This window comes from Balaenoptera acutorostrata, chromosome 4 (assembly GCF_949987535.1).
Source record: "Balaenoptera acutorostrata chromosome 4, mBalAcu1.1, whole genome shotgun sequence".
In the NCBI taxonomy this organism is placed as follows: Eukaryota; Metazoa; Chordata; class Mammalia; order Artiodactyla; family Balaenopteridae; genus Balaenoptera; species Balaenoptera acutorostrata.
In genome coordinates this window covers 99072049-99089595 of record NC_080067.1, presented here as the reverse complement: position 1 = coordinate 99089595, position 17547 = coordinate 99072049, and the positions used below count along the sequence as shown (strand labels likewise).

The window sequence follows — 17547 nt, the reverse complement described above, 5'->3', positions numbered from 1 at the left end:
GAGTCACATGATAAAGTTTTCTTTGCTCCCCTATTTCTCAGTGATGTTTCCTTCTTCAGAACTCCTCCAATTCATATTTCTATGCACTTTTGAGTTAGGGACTAAGATCAGAGTCCACATATAGCACACCAAACATCTACAGACCATGCCCTTATAAAGCATACTTTTGAGACATTAACCAAGTACTCACAGCAATGGATATGAGACACTGACACATTAAGAAGAGTGCTAAGAGAACACTACATAACAGATGACTTGATTTCTTCTGAGGGATCTTATGTTCTGCCACTGTGTGATACGTATCTTATTTCTGAAAGTGTACTGTGTTCCTCACGTTCAAGGTATATGTCTATTACATCTGGCCAGAGCAGTAATTTGGGCTGAAGCAGAGAAGACAGGGTAGAACTGCCCATGGAGCTGACAGCCAGGAAGCAGTTAATCAAGATTGAAGAACACTGACAGCATCTCACCTAAGATCAGATTAAGAAGACTCTCCACCTCCCGTATAACCAGCTTTCCAAATTCAAAAGTCTAAGGTAGGGCTTCCCTAGTGGCGCAGTGGTTAAGAATCCGCCTGCCAATGCAGGAGACACGGGTTCGCCCTGGTCCGGGAAGGGAAGACTCCACATGCCACGGAGCAACTAAACCTGTGTGCCACAACTACTGAGCCCACATGCCATAACTACTGAAGCCTGCGCACCTAGAGCTGGTGCTCTGCAACAAGAGAAGCCACCGCAATGAGAAGCCTGAGCACCACAATGAAGAGTAGCCCCCTCTCGCCCTGACTAGAGAAAAGCCCGTGCACAGCAATGAAGACCCAATGTAGCCAAAAATTAATTAATTAATTAATTAATTAATTAATTTTTAAATAAGTCTAAAGTGATGACTTTCATTTCTTTTCACAAAAACAGCATCCTCGAAAAATTGGATATTAACAAACTTACATCATTCCATTAATGATAATAAATCAAAAGGATTAGGGGCAATAGTAGGGTCTTAAACAATCAATAGGTGACTTCATATTTACAGGTATCCTCCTCACAAAGATTTATTGATTGGCCAAGGCAAGCCTTCCAACCTCCCCAGCACTCACAATCTCACCTTTAATATCTTGTATGGCTTGTTTAGAAGAACATAAAGGTTGAAGTATTTGGAAAAAAAAACAAATGGATCTAATTATCTATTATAGGTAGAAAAATCCTGATAGCTTACAAAAGAGAGAAAAAGAAATCAGTTTGAAACTATTAAGCTTCCCTTCTTCCTCCATTTGCACAGAAACACATGATATTAAAGTTTAGCTGATAGGTGATACTTTCCACCTATGTTGGATAGAAATATGAATATTATAGATGAAATAACAACACAAATAACTAAGACTTATTCTTAAAGACCAATCATATTAGACTAAACATAATCTAAGAATTATGTTCTTTATGGACGTTCTGTTAAATGGATGTTGGCAGAATGTGAGATGTTAAGGAACATAAACGGTTCAATATAAGACATTCAGGTAATTCTGACAAACTCACCACTTTACCCTTGATCACTTCAAAACAACTACTTTGAGAACCACTGGTATACAGCCATAAATCTTCAAACCAAGCCTTGGACACATTTGCCAGTATCATTCTTCTTCCATGTTAGTATCAGAAAAACTGTTCAAACTACCACAACTATAAAAATAATTGTATCCAGCACTAAATTAGCTTTATTTTATAATTCCTCTTCCCTGAAAGAAAAGTTATTTCCACTACAAAAAAATGTACTTCCAGTATAAACTATATAAAATTTTAATATCTTTGTAATGAAACAAATCCTTCTAGCTTCTTTAATTTCCTTAATCTCAAAGAATTAAATTAAACCTGAAGACCATTATTTTAATACCAAATCAAACTTTTATTTATAAAAACAAATGCTGAACATAAGTAGCACTCTCAGATGACCATACTCTTTTAACACATGCTAAATCTTTTAGAGTGCCCCCTTTCTTTGCTTTTATTTGTACACAGAACAAATTATTAGATTCCTGATACCAACACTTCAGCAGCAACCATATTTTCCTTAATGACCTAATGCTTGGCTATGAAAACTTTAAACTTCCTGACTTCTTTCAACATTTTCAGTGATAAACTAAAGTTAGAATAAGAAGTCCAAGTGGGCTTAACACAAAGTCTCTTGTCCCCTTGAGGAAATATCAAAAACTGTACATCCAACACAGCATAAATTCTGTTGTCAGGTCTGAGATGGTTTGACTTTCATGAGTTTATCTTATTTATCTATTTTTCTTTTAGTTTAGACCAGTGGTTCTCAAATTTTAGCATACATCAAAATTATGTGTAGAGCTTATTAAGACACAGACGGCCGGGCCTCAGCCCGAGTTTCTGATTGGGTACACCTTGATGTAGGACCCAGGCATTGGCTTTCTAATAAGTTTCCAGGTGACGGTGCTTCAGGTCAAGGACCACAGCTTGAAAGCCACTGACTTAGATAATCACAGAATTCTACTTTAGGGTAACCTTTGCCTTCAGCTAGCTGCATTTGATCAAATGATTCTTAGGAAAAGTTCACAGAAATAATCAAAATTCCAATTTGAGAAGAAACTTTCATCTATTTTTCAGTCTTCTTTCAACAGTACTTCTGGGAGGATATTAAAAATATTCAGCCCAGTCATGAACACAGACACATCAAGGAACTTAATACTTCAATAAACGAGGAATCAGTGTGTGCACAACATACTGGTTAAAGGTTAACAGCCAGAGGACAGCTATTACCACCTTTCTGCAATAAAGAAATACAAGTACTAATAGCTTAAGGGACCTACCCAAGTCATTTAAAAAATTTCAAGTGGTGTTTAGAAGAGGACCTGATCAGCATTCCTAACTGCTTATTTGTTATAATCCCAGGGTAATGCTGCCTGCTCTTGGATGACAACAAAATCTTCCTATTTCTTCATGTTGATACTTAAAAGACACTGTTTTAGAAAAATTCTATTTTTAAATTACAATGTAAAAGAGAAATTTATCTAACAGAAAATAAAAATATTTATAAATGTTGGTCATGCATATTATTATAAAAAGATAATAAATGAAATTGTTGAGATAAAACACTTGCTTGCGTGGGACCTACAAATACACGAGGACTTAAAATAAGCAAAAGAATGAGAACAAATTCGTCTTTACAGGGTGTTAGCCAAGGAACTGCCCAAGACTACAAAGGCCTCACACCTCACTCCCAACCATGTCTCCAAGGAGCTTTTATGAGAGTCAGACCACCTCTCTGGACATAAGAATCCTCGTCTGTAAAAAGAAGAGTATTGGACTAGATGAGCGCTAAATTCATTCAAGCTCTAAAGTTTATAGTTCACATAGCAGTTTAGCAAAAATTTATTTCTTTTGCTTTTTATTTTTCTCTTTTAATTGAAGATTGCAATTAGTCTCAGATGAAAAGCAAATTTTAAAAAATGTTTTACTCTAACCACATACCTTAAAAACAGAGATTCACTGCTGCAGTGAAATGATTGGTCCCAAATTGAATCTTGCATAAAACCAACAAACGTACATCTGTTAAAGTTATTGCAAACTATAAGAATGATAAAGAATAAATGTATAATAATTTTTAAAAAAAATTTTCATTTCCCTATAAGTTTTATGTTTGATCCTCTTAATGAGTCACTGTGAATTTATTTTATTTTTACGGCTGTGTTGGGTCTTTGTTTCTGTGTGAGGGCTTTCTCTAGTTGTGGCAAGCGGGGTCCACTCTTCATCGTGGTGTGCGGGCCTCTCACTATCGCGGCCTCTCTTGTTGCGGAGCACAGGCTCCAGATGTGCAGGCTCAGTAATTGTGGCTCACGGGCCCAGCTGCTCCGCGGCATGTGGGATCTTCCCAGACCAGGGCTCGAACCCGTGTCCCCTGCATTGGCAGGCAGACCCTCAACCACTGCGCCACCAGGGAAGCCCTATAATAATTTTTAAAACCCCGCATGTGTTGTTTATTGCTGTTTGTTAACATTAATGGGCAAGTTTATTTTTTTGCCTAGTAAACCATCAAACGCTATTTTAAAATATGGCCTTGCTTTTCCTCTCTCTCTGTCTGTCTCTCTCCCACACACATGTGCTCTTTGTTTTCCTCCATTACATCAACTTCAAAATAATTATGCAAAAAGATTTAAACCGAAATTACAGTCAAGGTCTGATTGCAACTCCAGAAAAAAAACTCCAATTGCTAAATTTAGACATCTGGGTAAACTTCAATAAAAGATTCTCACCAGGAGTCAAATAGCTCAAGTATTTATTAAGGATGTAATATCACCATTATATAAATATAGAGCATTGTCTCAAAACAATAATTTCAAATATGTTTCATGAAAACCATTAAATTGTTCCATCATCTAAACAGACACGTGAACATTTCATTTAACTTTTACTTTCAAAGTAGCTTATCTATTTGTGCACTCTAAGACCAGAAATAATCACTAATCTTCTCACATAAAAAGACTTTTCAAATCTAAAAATTAGTCACAGACCTTTTTATTATGAGATATTAAAATATGCAAACTAGATGACTTCAAAATAGTCACCAGCCTCCATTGATTTGTACCATGTCGATGCCTGTTGGCCAACACGATTACACTACTGGAAATAATAAACCCAGCTAGAGAATTCAGCCTACCATTATTACTAGGGAAAAAATAAAATCATTTTACCCATAGTACTTTTTTAAAAAAATAAATTTATTTATTTATTTTTGGCTGCATTGGGTCTTAGTTGCTGCACGTGGGCTTTCTCTAGTTGCGGCGAGCGGTGCTCAGCCTTCTCATTGCAGTGGCTTCTCTTGTTGTGGAGCACCAGCTCTAGGCACGTGGGTTTCAGTAGTTGTGGCACGTGGGCTCTAGAGCGCAGGCTCAGTAGTTGTGGCACATGGGCTTAGTGGCTCCGCGACATGTAGGATCTTCCCGGACCAGGGCTCGAACCCATGTCCCCTGCATTGGCAGGCGGATTCTTAACCACTGCGCCACCAGGGAAGTCCCTACCCATAGTACTTTTAAATCATGTTTTTTTTAAAAAAAAAGTAGTGAGAAAAAAAAATAAAATCATGAAAGAAATTACCTCTGGAGGGACCAGTAGAAGCAAAGAGCCAAATCCTTAGTCTCATATTCATGTAGAATTTGTATGCCATGACTTTTAGAGGTCAACAGAAAGTCTGAACAAGCAAGGAATAAGTATGTGTGAGGGGAATTGAGTTTAAGAACTGAGAGTCATCAAGATGGACACAGAAATATGAGGCAGAAGAGAAAGGGAAAGCAGAAAAGGTGATATCTTCCAAAATATTCGTGATGCCCTAGATATTAAATTTATATCACCAATTTAAGTATTAATGTAAATAAAAAGATGATACTGGACACAAAGTGAATGATTATAATTATGATTTCATAGGAAGCTATTACTTGAAATAAGAGATATTAAAACCGCTATTTGATAAAGATATTGCTTGCTCACTTTTCTTAGCGCTTCAGTTTATTTTAAAATAATGAAATGGAATTACAAGAGCCACTTACTGATCTCCTTCAGTTTGCCTATTCACTAATGAATTTTACATAAGAATAAAACCTTTTTACCAGACAAATCTTCTATCTAAAATATATCAGTTATTAGGAATTCTATTTTTTTAAAGGTACAAGTTATTCTAAGTTTTCTGAAATGTTCTGATACTCAATCCCCACCCCCACATCCAGTGATTAGAGGCAAGATATCTACATGAAATACAAGATAGTACAACCACTTATGAAGATGACGAAATTATAATGCCCCTATATCTATGCCCAGAAGTTTTAAAATATATGTTTGATTAAAATGCAACAGAAATTTGTTTGAAATAAACTTAATGGATTTAAATATGTCCTAATCTCTCTTGCAAATGGGGGAGAGTGGTGAATTAACATTAAAAAAAAAATGGTCTAGATTATCACAAACTGTGTTATCAAAGAAATATATCCATGAAGATATGCTAAAGATAGGCATCTATTAAACTTCTAATGGTTATCAGAATTCATAAACCAATTCAGCCAAGATTTATTAAAATCCCATATGCTAAATAATCAAGGTATTTCACAATCTGACCCCACTAGACTATGGCTTTATTTCCTGTCACCCATCATTCTAGGAAGTGGAATAGAAGGTTTCTGACAAATTAAAATCTAAAACAAGTTTGGGATTCTTGTATAAAAATAATATTCCCATAAGTGAAAAAGTAAAACCATAAGTGTGTGTTTTGGAAATTGAGCTTTTAGAGGTAACTATACAAAGCTTATTCTAGAAGATAGCAGGTTTAGTAACTATGTCAGAGTTAAATTAACTTTAAAGTTTAAACACGTTCACATGATCCTGTTTCCTATGAAATTTTAGACACAAGTACAAAGAGTGTACAGAGAAAACCAGCTTCTGATTTCAACCCATTCCGCTTGGTGACGATAAGCACAATGATGAGGGCTTAGGTTTAGCCAAAGTTATAATTCAGATTTCAAATTTGCTACTTGCCTGAACATCACTGGAGAGGAAGAACTACGTCTGTCTAAATCATCACTCCATCTGTAGCTACAAGCACAGTGCTCAATAAATATTTTCTAAGTTAATTCACTTATTTCAATTCAATTCACACTCACGGAACATTGACTCTGTGATAGAAAATGGTGATACAAAAACAGACAAAACATGGATCTCAGCATTCTTAAAGTTGTTTTGACCTCAGTTTCCATAACTCAATAAAAGAATAATGTACTGAATCATTTCTTTTTGTTTTTTTAAATTTAATTAATTTTTTTAAACAGCAGGTTCTTATTAGTTATCTATTTTATACATATTAGTGTATATATGTCAATCCCAATCTCCCAATTCATCCCACCACCCCACTTCACCCCTGCTTTCCCCCCTTGGTGTCCATACGTTTGTTCTCTGCATCTGTGTCTCTGTTTCTGCCTTGCAAACCAGTTCATCTGTACCATTTTTCTAGATTCCACATATATGCATTAATATACGATATTTGTTTTTCTCTTTCTGACTTACTTCATTCTGTATGACAGTCTAGGTCCATCCACGTCTCTACAAATGACCCAATTTCGTTCCTTTTTATGGCTGAGTAATATTCCATTGTATATATGCAGCACATCTTTATCCATTCGTCTGTCGATGGGCATTTAGGTTGCTTCCATGATATTGCATCATGTCTAATGTTCTTTCCCACCCTCAAATTCTATGATTCTACTACCTGAAGTACTAATTATTTATCTTTAAAATTATGCCAAGCCACATTATTATCAATTTTAATTTATTCTTGTTAATGGTAAGGAGCAGTGGTAGTACTGGGTAGTGGTCTAAAAGCATGGAAATTGAGATCAGACAGTCTTGAGTTTAATCAGGAGAAACCACACAATAATTTGAAAAGGGAAAATTTAATATAGTGAATTATTGCCTCTAATGAGAGATTGGAATAAGGAGGTATTGGCTAGTAAACAGTAAAGAGAACTCTAAAAATTATAGGAATAGAAGATATAAGAAGCACTCACTACCCTTAGAACTGAGAGAGAACACCCTAAAGAATGCCCGCCCCTGCCAAGACTAAGAAATAGACATTGAAGGAGAGGGCACGGCCATGACTGGCTGAATGGCAGAGACTTTGCTGTGGTGCCTAGCTGGCAGAACTTGCTGGAAGTATGTGCTCTAATGTGCTTGTGAAAGCTGTTCACAGGGAGGTGCCTCTCACTGCAAAACCACCCACGTAGAAGCCACTGGTCACTAGATGCTGCTGGGATACACTGCAGAAGTTGGGACTAATGAAGCAGTTGCCCACTTCAGGGGCTGCAGAAGCCAAACAATGAAGAGGGCATCCATGCTATTGGAGCCTGCTGATCAAGTACTCCAAAACCAGAAAACAAAGCCGTTCCTCTGCATTATTTCTCCATCCCTCTGTACTGACAAAGCTTAACATTGTGCCAGTTGTCAAAGGGCCAAGATCCCTTTTCACAGAGCAGGCAAAAGGTGTTAATTTGGAGCCCATAGGCAATAAATAGATAAGGAGTACAGTCCACTCCTTTGTCTCTCAACTTCCACATGGTCCCTGCTGCTCACATTTTAACACCCATACAGCAAAACAACTGTATATCACTACATAACAATGTATAGGATGCTTCTTAAAAGAGATTTTATTCCTTCCCCGAAATGAGAAACAGTCCAAAAAGTCACTGTATCCATCACTGGCTATATTAATTGCTCCTCAAATTCAGTAAGAGTCCCACTGAATATTCTGTCACCTAAAGACTAAATTATAAATTTAACTACCAATAGCATGTATGTGACACAAAGAGAAGGAGGCAAGATATGAAGAAAATTGTAGCATACAAATAAGTGCACACATACACACACACACACACACACACACACACACACACACACACATACATGTATATATGGTATATCTCTGAAAGGTAGACTATGTCCAAAATGGGATAGAGTGAGATCTTTTTTTCATCATACACTTCTGTAGTATTGCAATTTTTTACTACAAGTATGCATGATTTTGTCCTAGTCCTATGTCTGCAAATTTTTAGATTTATTACCCAGAGCACTTAACCTATCTGGAGTTCTTTTCTTATCTGAAAAATAAGGGAATTAGAATAGATGCTCTAAATTTCCTTCCAACTCTAGCATATATGATTCTATTTTTATAACTTAAGAGCCCTGTCCAAGTACACTCCACATATGCTGAATAGATGTATCTTTAAGTTATGTAAAAAACACAATCTTTGGACTAGAAAAATATCAGCTCAGATGTCACCATTTACTAGATACATAACTTTGAGCGAGTTGCTTAACTTTTGGACCTAAATTTCCTCATTTGTAAAATAGAAAAAAAATAAGACCTCATGTGCGTTAACATACAATAGTTCAACTAATTGTAGTTACGCTCTTTAATCAAATAAAAGTTTACCTTGATTCTAAGATATATCATCACTATGTTATGATCCATGAAGAAGGAAGGAATGGAGGTAGGAAGGAAGAAGAGTCTATAATTAAATCATGGTATGCCATTATTGTAGATGCTTTCCAATAACAGAGATGTTAAAATGTGGGTGGGGGGAGATGGTGAAGTACTTTTTAAATCTGTGAAATAAGACATTACTGTTCTTGTTATTCACTGAACATACACCACTCTGGTTGAAAAGGCAACTCAGCAATCATTTTTCATCTCCAATTCCAGTAATTAAAAAATGTTAAATCAATATTACACAATGTGGAAAGTAAAAAGCAAGTACTATGTGCCTTTTATGAAAGGGCAGAATGCATACATTTTATAATGGATTGATTATTGACTGTCTACTATGTGACATACAGGATGTTAGATGCTTGAGATAAAACAGTGAGGTAAAAGAGGATCCCTGTTCATATTGGAGCAGACAGCCTAGAAGGGAAGAAAAGCACTGATAGAATTTAGTGAAGATAAAGAGTAAAGGAAGTATTTGATAAAACAAAATGGAGAAAAATACTATGTTATTTTTTTCTTAGAATACTAAACCCTAAAAAATGTGAACACTTTTCAGTACCTATTCCAGAAATTTTTATATGTATAAAATGAAAACATAGTATCTTAGGTTGAATCAATATGAAGCAAATGATTCAGTGACCGGGACAAGGTGCCACGAGGATTAGAATAAGAGGCATTATAAGAAAAGAAGTAGAAAGTTAAAATATCCATTTCCCAAGCCTTATTGTCTTCAAGAATCTAGGGTTTTGATTCCTGACGTACACAAACAAAAATGTAGGAAAGAAAATAGACTTGCTTGTCCAAAAACAAAGGGGGGTGGAAGGTGAAGCCATAGAACAAGTTTCCAATCTAGAAACAAAAATGGCATGCTTTAATGTTTTACTGTCATCTCAGTCAAGAACAAGCAGGTATTCTCTAACTAGATGACAGTGCTTATGGTAATACTGGACTAGCAACAGAGTGAGAAGGCATTTAGTAATCTTTTATTTACTTAAATGCATACCCTGAATATATTTGTTTTTTCTTCTACCTGTATGACTCGTTTTGTTTTATTTTAAAGCTATCGTAGGATAGATAGGCATTTTACCTAGTGTTTTTCACAACAAAGCAAGTCATTGAAAAATTTAAACGACAAATATATATATATATATATATTTTGAGGTTTCTGGGGATTTGTTTTCTGTATTTTTCTAGTATTTCTTTCAGTTCACACTTTAGGGAAACAGTTTATGTGCCAGAAAAGTAGATATCTATCCCTTTAGAAAGTTCTACAGTTTAACCCATCACTATGGCTGCAAGATGTATTTCTATCAAACCAGATTGACTTCATTCTATTTACCACAATGTATTCTGTTTGTAATCTTGCACCACAGAGAAAGGAAAGTTGAAATGACAAATACATTAAAGAGACTTCTATAGGTAATTTTGTGAACTCCTTTCCCTCCAGAGAGCTTCACAAGAAGAGGGATGTCAGCATAAAATTGTATAAACGTCTACAGGAAGGAATTCTTCATTACAAGTAATCCATTTGGTATTTCTACATTTGGCAAATGTCTTTACTTGTGTTCCATGGACATTAGAAACAGAATATGCAATATACTCTGTCTACTGGTCTCATTTAGATTAACTTCTTAAGGAAGCACTCTGTTAGGTATGAAGTTCTGGATTTCACTGGTGACTTTGTAACAACATATATCATTTAGCAATAATTTTCCCGTAGCTCATTTTGAAAGAAAAAAAAGAGTCAGGTTTTATATGTTATATGATAGAATTAAATAAAAACAAACCTCCAGTAATTTTACATCAGAGGATAATTTCACTACCCTATTATTTTTCTTCTGTTTTTCTTTCTGTGTATCTCTATGCCTGATAAATTCTTATTCCCTAATCTTTCCACATTCTTGTTTTCCTTCTATCTTCAATGTTTAACACATGCTAAACACTTACAATTTGTTTTTAGGTAGAAAGGAAAATATGGGGATAGAATGCCTTATGTGCTTATGTGTATAACAAATAAAACACTAGTTACATAAATATTATTTAACACATATTTATGATCTTAAAATAAATTATATTAGAAAGGAAATAAAATTTCTAAGGTAGAAAAAAGAGGTATTTTTGAACATAGATATTGTGGTAGAGTAGCTTCAGGAGCACAGATTCAATAAATGTACTCAGCCAAGTTACAGAATACAGAACTAGACTTTGGAATGTAAGCAACAAAATGTATAACCTTTTGATAATATTGATATCTTGTCCATGGAAAGTGAGTTAAAGGTGAGGTATATAAGATAAAATAATATCAGCACATTTTTAATACTGAGTACAGTAAGAGAGAGAAAGCAGGAAAATATACAATCCTAGAATAAACCAATTCTAATAAGTGCCTATCTATGAAGAGCAGATATATGAAAAAGCCCAGGGAGAGTTAATAAAATTCAGAATTTCCATTCCACTATAGGCTTTATTATCCAAACTGTCCATGGAAGGATTGTTTAGCACCTGATTTTTGCTTCTGAAAGAAAGGTACCTAGAATCTTCTGGTTAAGCATTGTGAATGTAATACATGCATTTATTTCTATTCCATCTAAAACACCCAAAATACGGGGAGACAGCGGCACCTGCCTCCTTAGCGCAGTAGGCAGCGCGTCAGTCTCACAAAAGAGGATAGACTCACAACACCAAAGAAAAATAGAACAACATAGAGATGTTAACTAAATTTTAGAAACCAGAAGCCAAAAAGGCAGTTATTACTGATTTGGGAGTCCTGAATGGAAGATGCTTCCATGTTAGGAGAAGGAGGGATTAACAACAAGGCTCTAGCAGTTTCACACTGCAGGAGCCTGAGGAACTGGAGGGCTCAGTTACTTCAGTGAAGATGCAAGGCAGAGCAGAAATCTGGATAAGTAGCTGAGTCTTTCAAAAGAGCTGCTATATCCTCTTCTCTCATCCCTAACGGTCCAGTAATTATCTCTCTCTTACCTATGCTAAAGATGAAGGGTTTATCCTCTGGAAAGTTGAATAATAGAGCATCTCATCTAAGAATATAAGGCACAGGTGAGGGGAAGAGGTAAGTAAGGTACTAAAAATGAAATTTAAGTGATAACTCGATTACTAAACATTGAGTTCACCAGCCCCTTCCCCCTCCTGCTGCCTAGACTACTAACACCCAGGTCTAAATCTCCAGGCAGAAAATGAAAGGAAAATAACAGATCAAAAGAAAAAAATCCCACCAATCTGACAATAGGGGATCCCCTGAAACACAATGAAAAAACTGAGTTCTCCCATGGGTAAAACTCACCAATAAAGCAGCCTCACCTGAGAAAACAGAGCTCCTTACTCTAAATATAAATGGGAGGTCAAGGACCAGCAACCAATTATGGAAAGTCCCTAATACAAATAAAGATGAAAACATACAGGAAAAAAAGCAATCAAGGCAATTTAAGAGGCAAAATTTAAAATTTTCAAATATTTTATTGTCCTTAAAGACATAAGTGAACTATTATACCTACGAATCCAAATCAGAATGCTACCAAAAAAAGACTCTTTCAGACCAATGGCAATTTTTGCAGATTTAGAACAAAAAATCTTAAATTTTGTATGGAAACACAAAAAAACCCGAATAGCCAAACAATCTTGAAAAAGAAGAATGGAGCTGGAGGAATTAGACTTCCTGACTTCAGACTACACTATAAAGCTACAGTAATCAAAACAGTATGGTACTGGCACAAAGACAGACCTATAGATCAATGGAACAGCATAGAAAGCCCAGAAATAAACCTACACTCCTATGGTCAGTTAATCTATGACAAAGGAGGCAATAATATACAATGGAGAAAAGACAGTCTCTTCAATAAGTGGTGCTGGGAAAACTGGACAGGTACATGTAAAAGAATGACATTAGAACATTTTCTAACACCATACACAAAAATAAACTCAAAATGGATTAAAGACCTAAATGTAAGACCAGATAATATAAAACTCCAAGAGGAAAACATAGACAGAACACTCTTTGACATAAATTGAAGGAATTTATTTTTGGATATGTCTCCTAAAGCAAAGGAAATACAAGTAAAAATAAACAAATGGGACCTTATTAAACTTAAAATCTTTTGCACAGCAAAGTAAACCATCAAAAAATGAAAAAACCTACTGAATGGGAGAAAATATTTGCAAATGATACAACCAATAAGGGATTAATATCCAACATATATAAACAGCTCATACAACTCAACATCAAAAATATCAGATTAAAAATGGGCAGAAGAACTAAAAAGACATTTTTCCAAAGAGGACATGTAGATGGCCAACAGGCACGTGAAAAGATGCTCAACATCGCTAACCATCAGGGAAATGCAAATCAAAACCACAATGAGATATCACCTCCCACCTATCAGAATGGCTGTCATCAAAAGGAACACAAATAACAAATGTTGACAAGGATATGGAGAAAAGGGAACCCTCGTACACTGTTGGTGGGAATATAAATTGGTGCAACCACTGTGGAAAACAGTATGGAGGTTTCTCAAAAAACTAAAAATAGAACTACCATATGACCCAGGAATTTCACTCCTGGGTATTTATCCAAAAAAACCATACAGAAACAAAAACACTAATTCAAAAAGACACATGCATCCCAATGTTGATAGCAGCATTAGTTACAATTGTCAAGGTATGAAAACAACCTAAGTGTCCATCAACAGATGAATGGATAAAGAAGGTGTTTGATATATATATATATATATATATATATATATATATACACATACACACACACACACACACACACACACACACACACACAATAGAATACTATTGAGCCATAAAAAAGAAAGAAAATTTGCCATTTGCAACAACACAGATGGACTTGGAGGGTGTTATGCTAAGTGAAATAAGTCAGACAGAGAAAGACAAATACTATATAATATCACTTATATGTGGAACCTAAAAAATATAATAAACTAGCGAATTTAACAAAAAAGAAGCAGACTCATAGATTTAGAGAACAAACTAGTGGTTACCAGTGGGGAGAGGGAAGGAGGGAGGAGCAAGATAGCGGTAGTGGAGTAAGAGATACAAACTATTAGGTATAAAATAAGCTACAAGAATATATTGCATGACATGGGGAATATAGCCAATATTCTATAATAACTATAATGGAGCACAATCTTTAAAAATTGTGAATCACTATATTGTACACCTGTAACATATAATATTGTATAGCAATTATACTTCAATAAAAAATAATAAAATTAAAATATATGTATATAATATAATAGCAAAAAAGTAAAAATAAGAGAAAGATTGGAAAATAAAGTTAAGGATATCTCCCAGAAAATTAAAAAAGCAAATACAAATAGGGCAGAAAATATGAGAAACAAAGAAACAAGATTGATTCAGGAAGCCCAACATTTATATAATAGAAATTCCAAATAAGGCAGAGAAAATGGGAGGGAAAAAATTATCAAAGAAATAAAACAAGAAAAATTCCCCAAATTCAACTGATAGACATGGATCTCCACAGTGAAAATAGTGTACAGTATACAACAGAAATAAATAAAGAAACAAAACAAAACAAAATAAACTCACATCAAAATCCATCACTGCAAATGTCACCTGAAGAATGAAGGAGGATTCTGAAAATTTACAGAGAGAAAGAGATTAAATTAACATGCTAAGGACCATGTAAAAAAGTACCATCAGCCTTCTCAACAGCAATGCTGAAACCATAAAACAAGGTAAACATGCTTTTAAAATTATGAAGCATGATTTGCTACATAAAAATTTAAGTCCAAGCTATATATGGACTGTGAGAATAGCAAAACATTTTCCAATATACATGCTCTCAAACAATTACTCCCTCCACATAATCACCTGAAACTGCTGGAGAATGTTCTCCAGCAAAACAAGGGAGTAAATAAGAAAGGAAGGTGTGATGTGTCTTTGAGCTCTCTATCAATCAGAGTTCCTAGTTTTGAACAACTAAAGAGAATTCTAGGTGATTACATAGATGCAGAGCATATCTGGAAGATATGGGTCATTTGTAGAATCATTGGAAGGGCTAGAAAAACAAGCCATGCCACTGCACTGTCCCCAAAGAAATGTGACTTTTTCACAAATGTGACAAGGAGTGGTGGAGATGGGGGTGGGGCAGGGGCTGGTAGGCACCATCATGGGTCTCCACAAGCACTGAAAGGTTCAGCGCAAGAAACCCAAGATCCAGGACATCTACTGAAGGCTGTTGGTCAAACTGTACAGATTTCCGGCCAGAGCATCAACACCACCTTCAACCAAGTTGTGCTGAAGAGATCGTTCAATAGTCATACCAACTGGCCGCCCTCTGTCCCTTTCCCTGATGATCCGTAAAATGAAGCATCCTGGCCTGGAAGACAAAACAGCTGTGGTTGTAGGGACTAGAGCCGACGACAACGTGCATGTCCAGGAAGTGCCCAAACTGAAGGTGTGCACTGCGCATGAGCATCTGCGTGTAGAACCACGTCCTCAAGGCCGGGGGGCAAGATCGTCACCTTCACCCAGCTGGCCCTGGACTCCCCCAAGGGCTGTAACACCGTCCTGCTCTCCGGTCCTCGCAAGGGTGGAGAGGTGTATGGGCGCTTCGCCCGGGGAACAGCACAGCCACACTAAACCCTTCGTGGGACCAGAGGTTTGAGCATGCCAAAAGCCAACGGGCCAGACGCAGCTACAAAAACTAACCCCAGATCCTGCCTTGTTACTAAAGATTTTGGATGTAAGTAATTAAGAAAATAAAATGAAATGAAGTGAAATGAAATGATTTTAAAAAGAGATCATTGAGGCCTTTCTATTTTGTACACAAAACCACTGGGCATCATGCCTGTGGACACCTCGGAGATCGCAACGTAGACACACATGGCTCCAGTCGCTTGGTGGGAAGTGAGGTGAGAAAAACAATGGTTTGGGTGAATCACGTGATTACAGAGCTAGGGTTCCAGATGGCCATGATTGGCCTCCGTAACAGCTCTAAGGAAGTAGTGAGAACAGGGATGGGAGAGGGCAGTTAACTACCAGAGGCCCCTCCAAGTATTGGCTGAGGGCCTTAAGCTGCCTCTGCCTACATGAAGAACTCCACCTTACAAACAGTGTTACTTCTGTGACCACCAGAGGAGAGCACTCCCGGTCCCTTCCTTTATCCATCATGAGCCAAGTTAAAGTCAGCCACGGACATATTTGACTGAGACATCCTAGCTCACGTGTTTGCGTCCTGGATGAAAGGGTATCAGGGAAAATGAGAATCTAGCATTTTCAGCTACTATACAGTAAGTCACTCTTTACTTCCCTACCGTGTCCATAAGAGTGAGGATTTTCCCAATCACAAAAAGGTTTCAGATGCTGGGCATACAAAACAAACAACAAATGTTTGGTTTTGTTTTTGTATTTTTTTTCTTTTTTTTATGATATCCATGAAATAGTGGCTCCAGCACTAGTAAGAGGTGAAGGGCATTTCCTAGAGGACAACATGGAGTGTGAGGGTGGTGGTTATTCATTGAGCCTAGAGAACAACCAGACAGACAGAAGCTGAACACTTAAGAATTAGAGTTCTGGGAGGGATTTCCTAAAATTAAATTAAAAGTATTCCAAAAAATAGAATAGATTATTTGACAACTTTGACTTAGTGGAAAAATGGGACTGAGAAGTGTTAAACAGCATGGAAAATTTAGCCAGAGATTATAAGAAAACTAAATAACAGCAATAATAATAAAGGGCAATTAACTCCACAAATGAAAACAAGTTGTGCAAGAAAAAAATTTTGATAATAGAGCTCAATTTGGCTCTGAATTAAACAATATACACAAAGCCATAAAAACTAAAATCTCTGAACAAAGATTCCATTTAAATGCTAAAAACCGGGTTTGTTAGATGGGAAGAGGAGATATACATATCCGTGAGAGGAACATCAGGGTGTGAGAGGAGTTTAACAGAGCTAAATCTTCAGTTTCCATAGTAGAACTCAATACACAATATCTGAAATTTAGGAAGATATTCAAAATGAGTTATTTTGGAACCTAGCTAAATACCAAAGAAAATGACTAAAAAACTTAAAGGTGGCATCCGCTGGGGAATATGGAGAACTGTTGTTGGAAGGGATGGACAGGAGACTGAAGTTTACATCTTATTACATTTTGATTTTTAAACCATTTCCAAGAATTACTTTGAGATAAAGGCACACTTAACCTGTAAATTTAAAATCTGTAACTAGGAAGAATTAAGTACTTACTGATGGTGGCATTAAAGTTGCATTATTTGAAAAAGTGTATGTCAAAATATAGCAAAAACTATAAAGATTTTTATATGTTATGACTCAGTAATTCCAATTATGACAATTTATCATGAAGAAACAATTCAACAGGGCTTCCCTGGTGGCGCAGTGGTTGAGAATCTGCCTGCTAATGCAGGGGATACGGGTTCGAGCCCTGGTCTGGGAAGATCCCACATGCCGCGGAGCAACTAGGCCCGTGAGCCACAACTACTGAGCCT

The 17547-nt window shown here is 36.2% G+C and overlaps 1 pseudogene; it reads left to right on the top strand.

Annotated features, from left to right (window-relative positions):
* The first annotated feature begins 13672 nt into the window (after positions 1 to 13672).
* Positions 13673 to 15746, top strand: LOC103013002 (60S ribosomal protein L18-like; annotated as a pseudogene).
* Positions 15747 to 17547: the final 1801 nt, after the last annotated feature.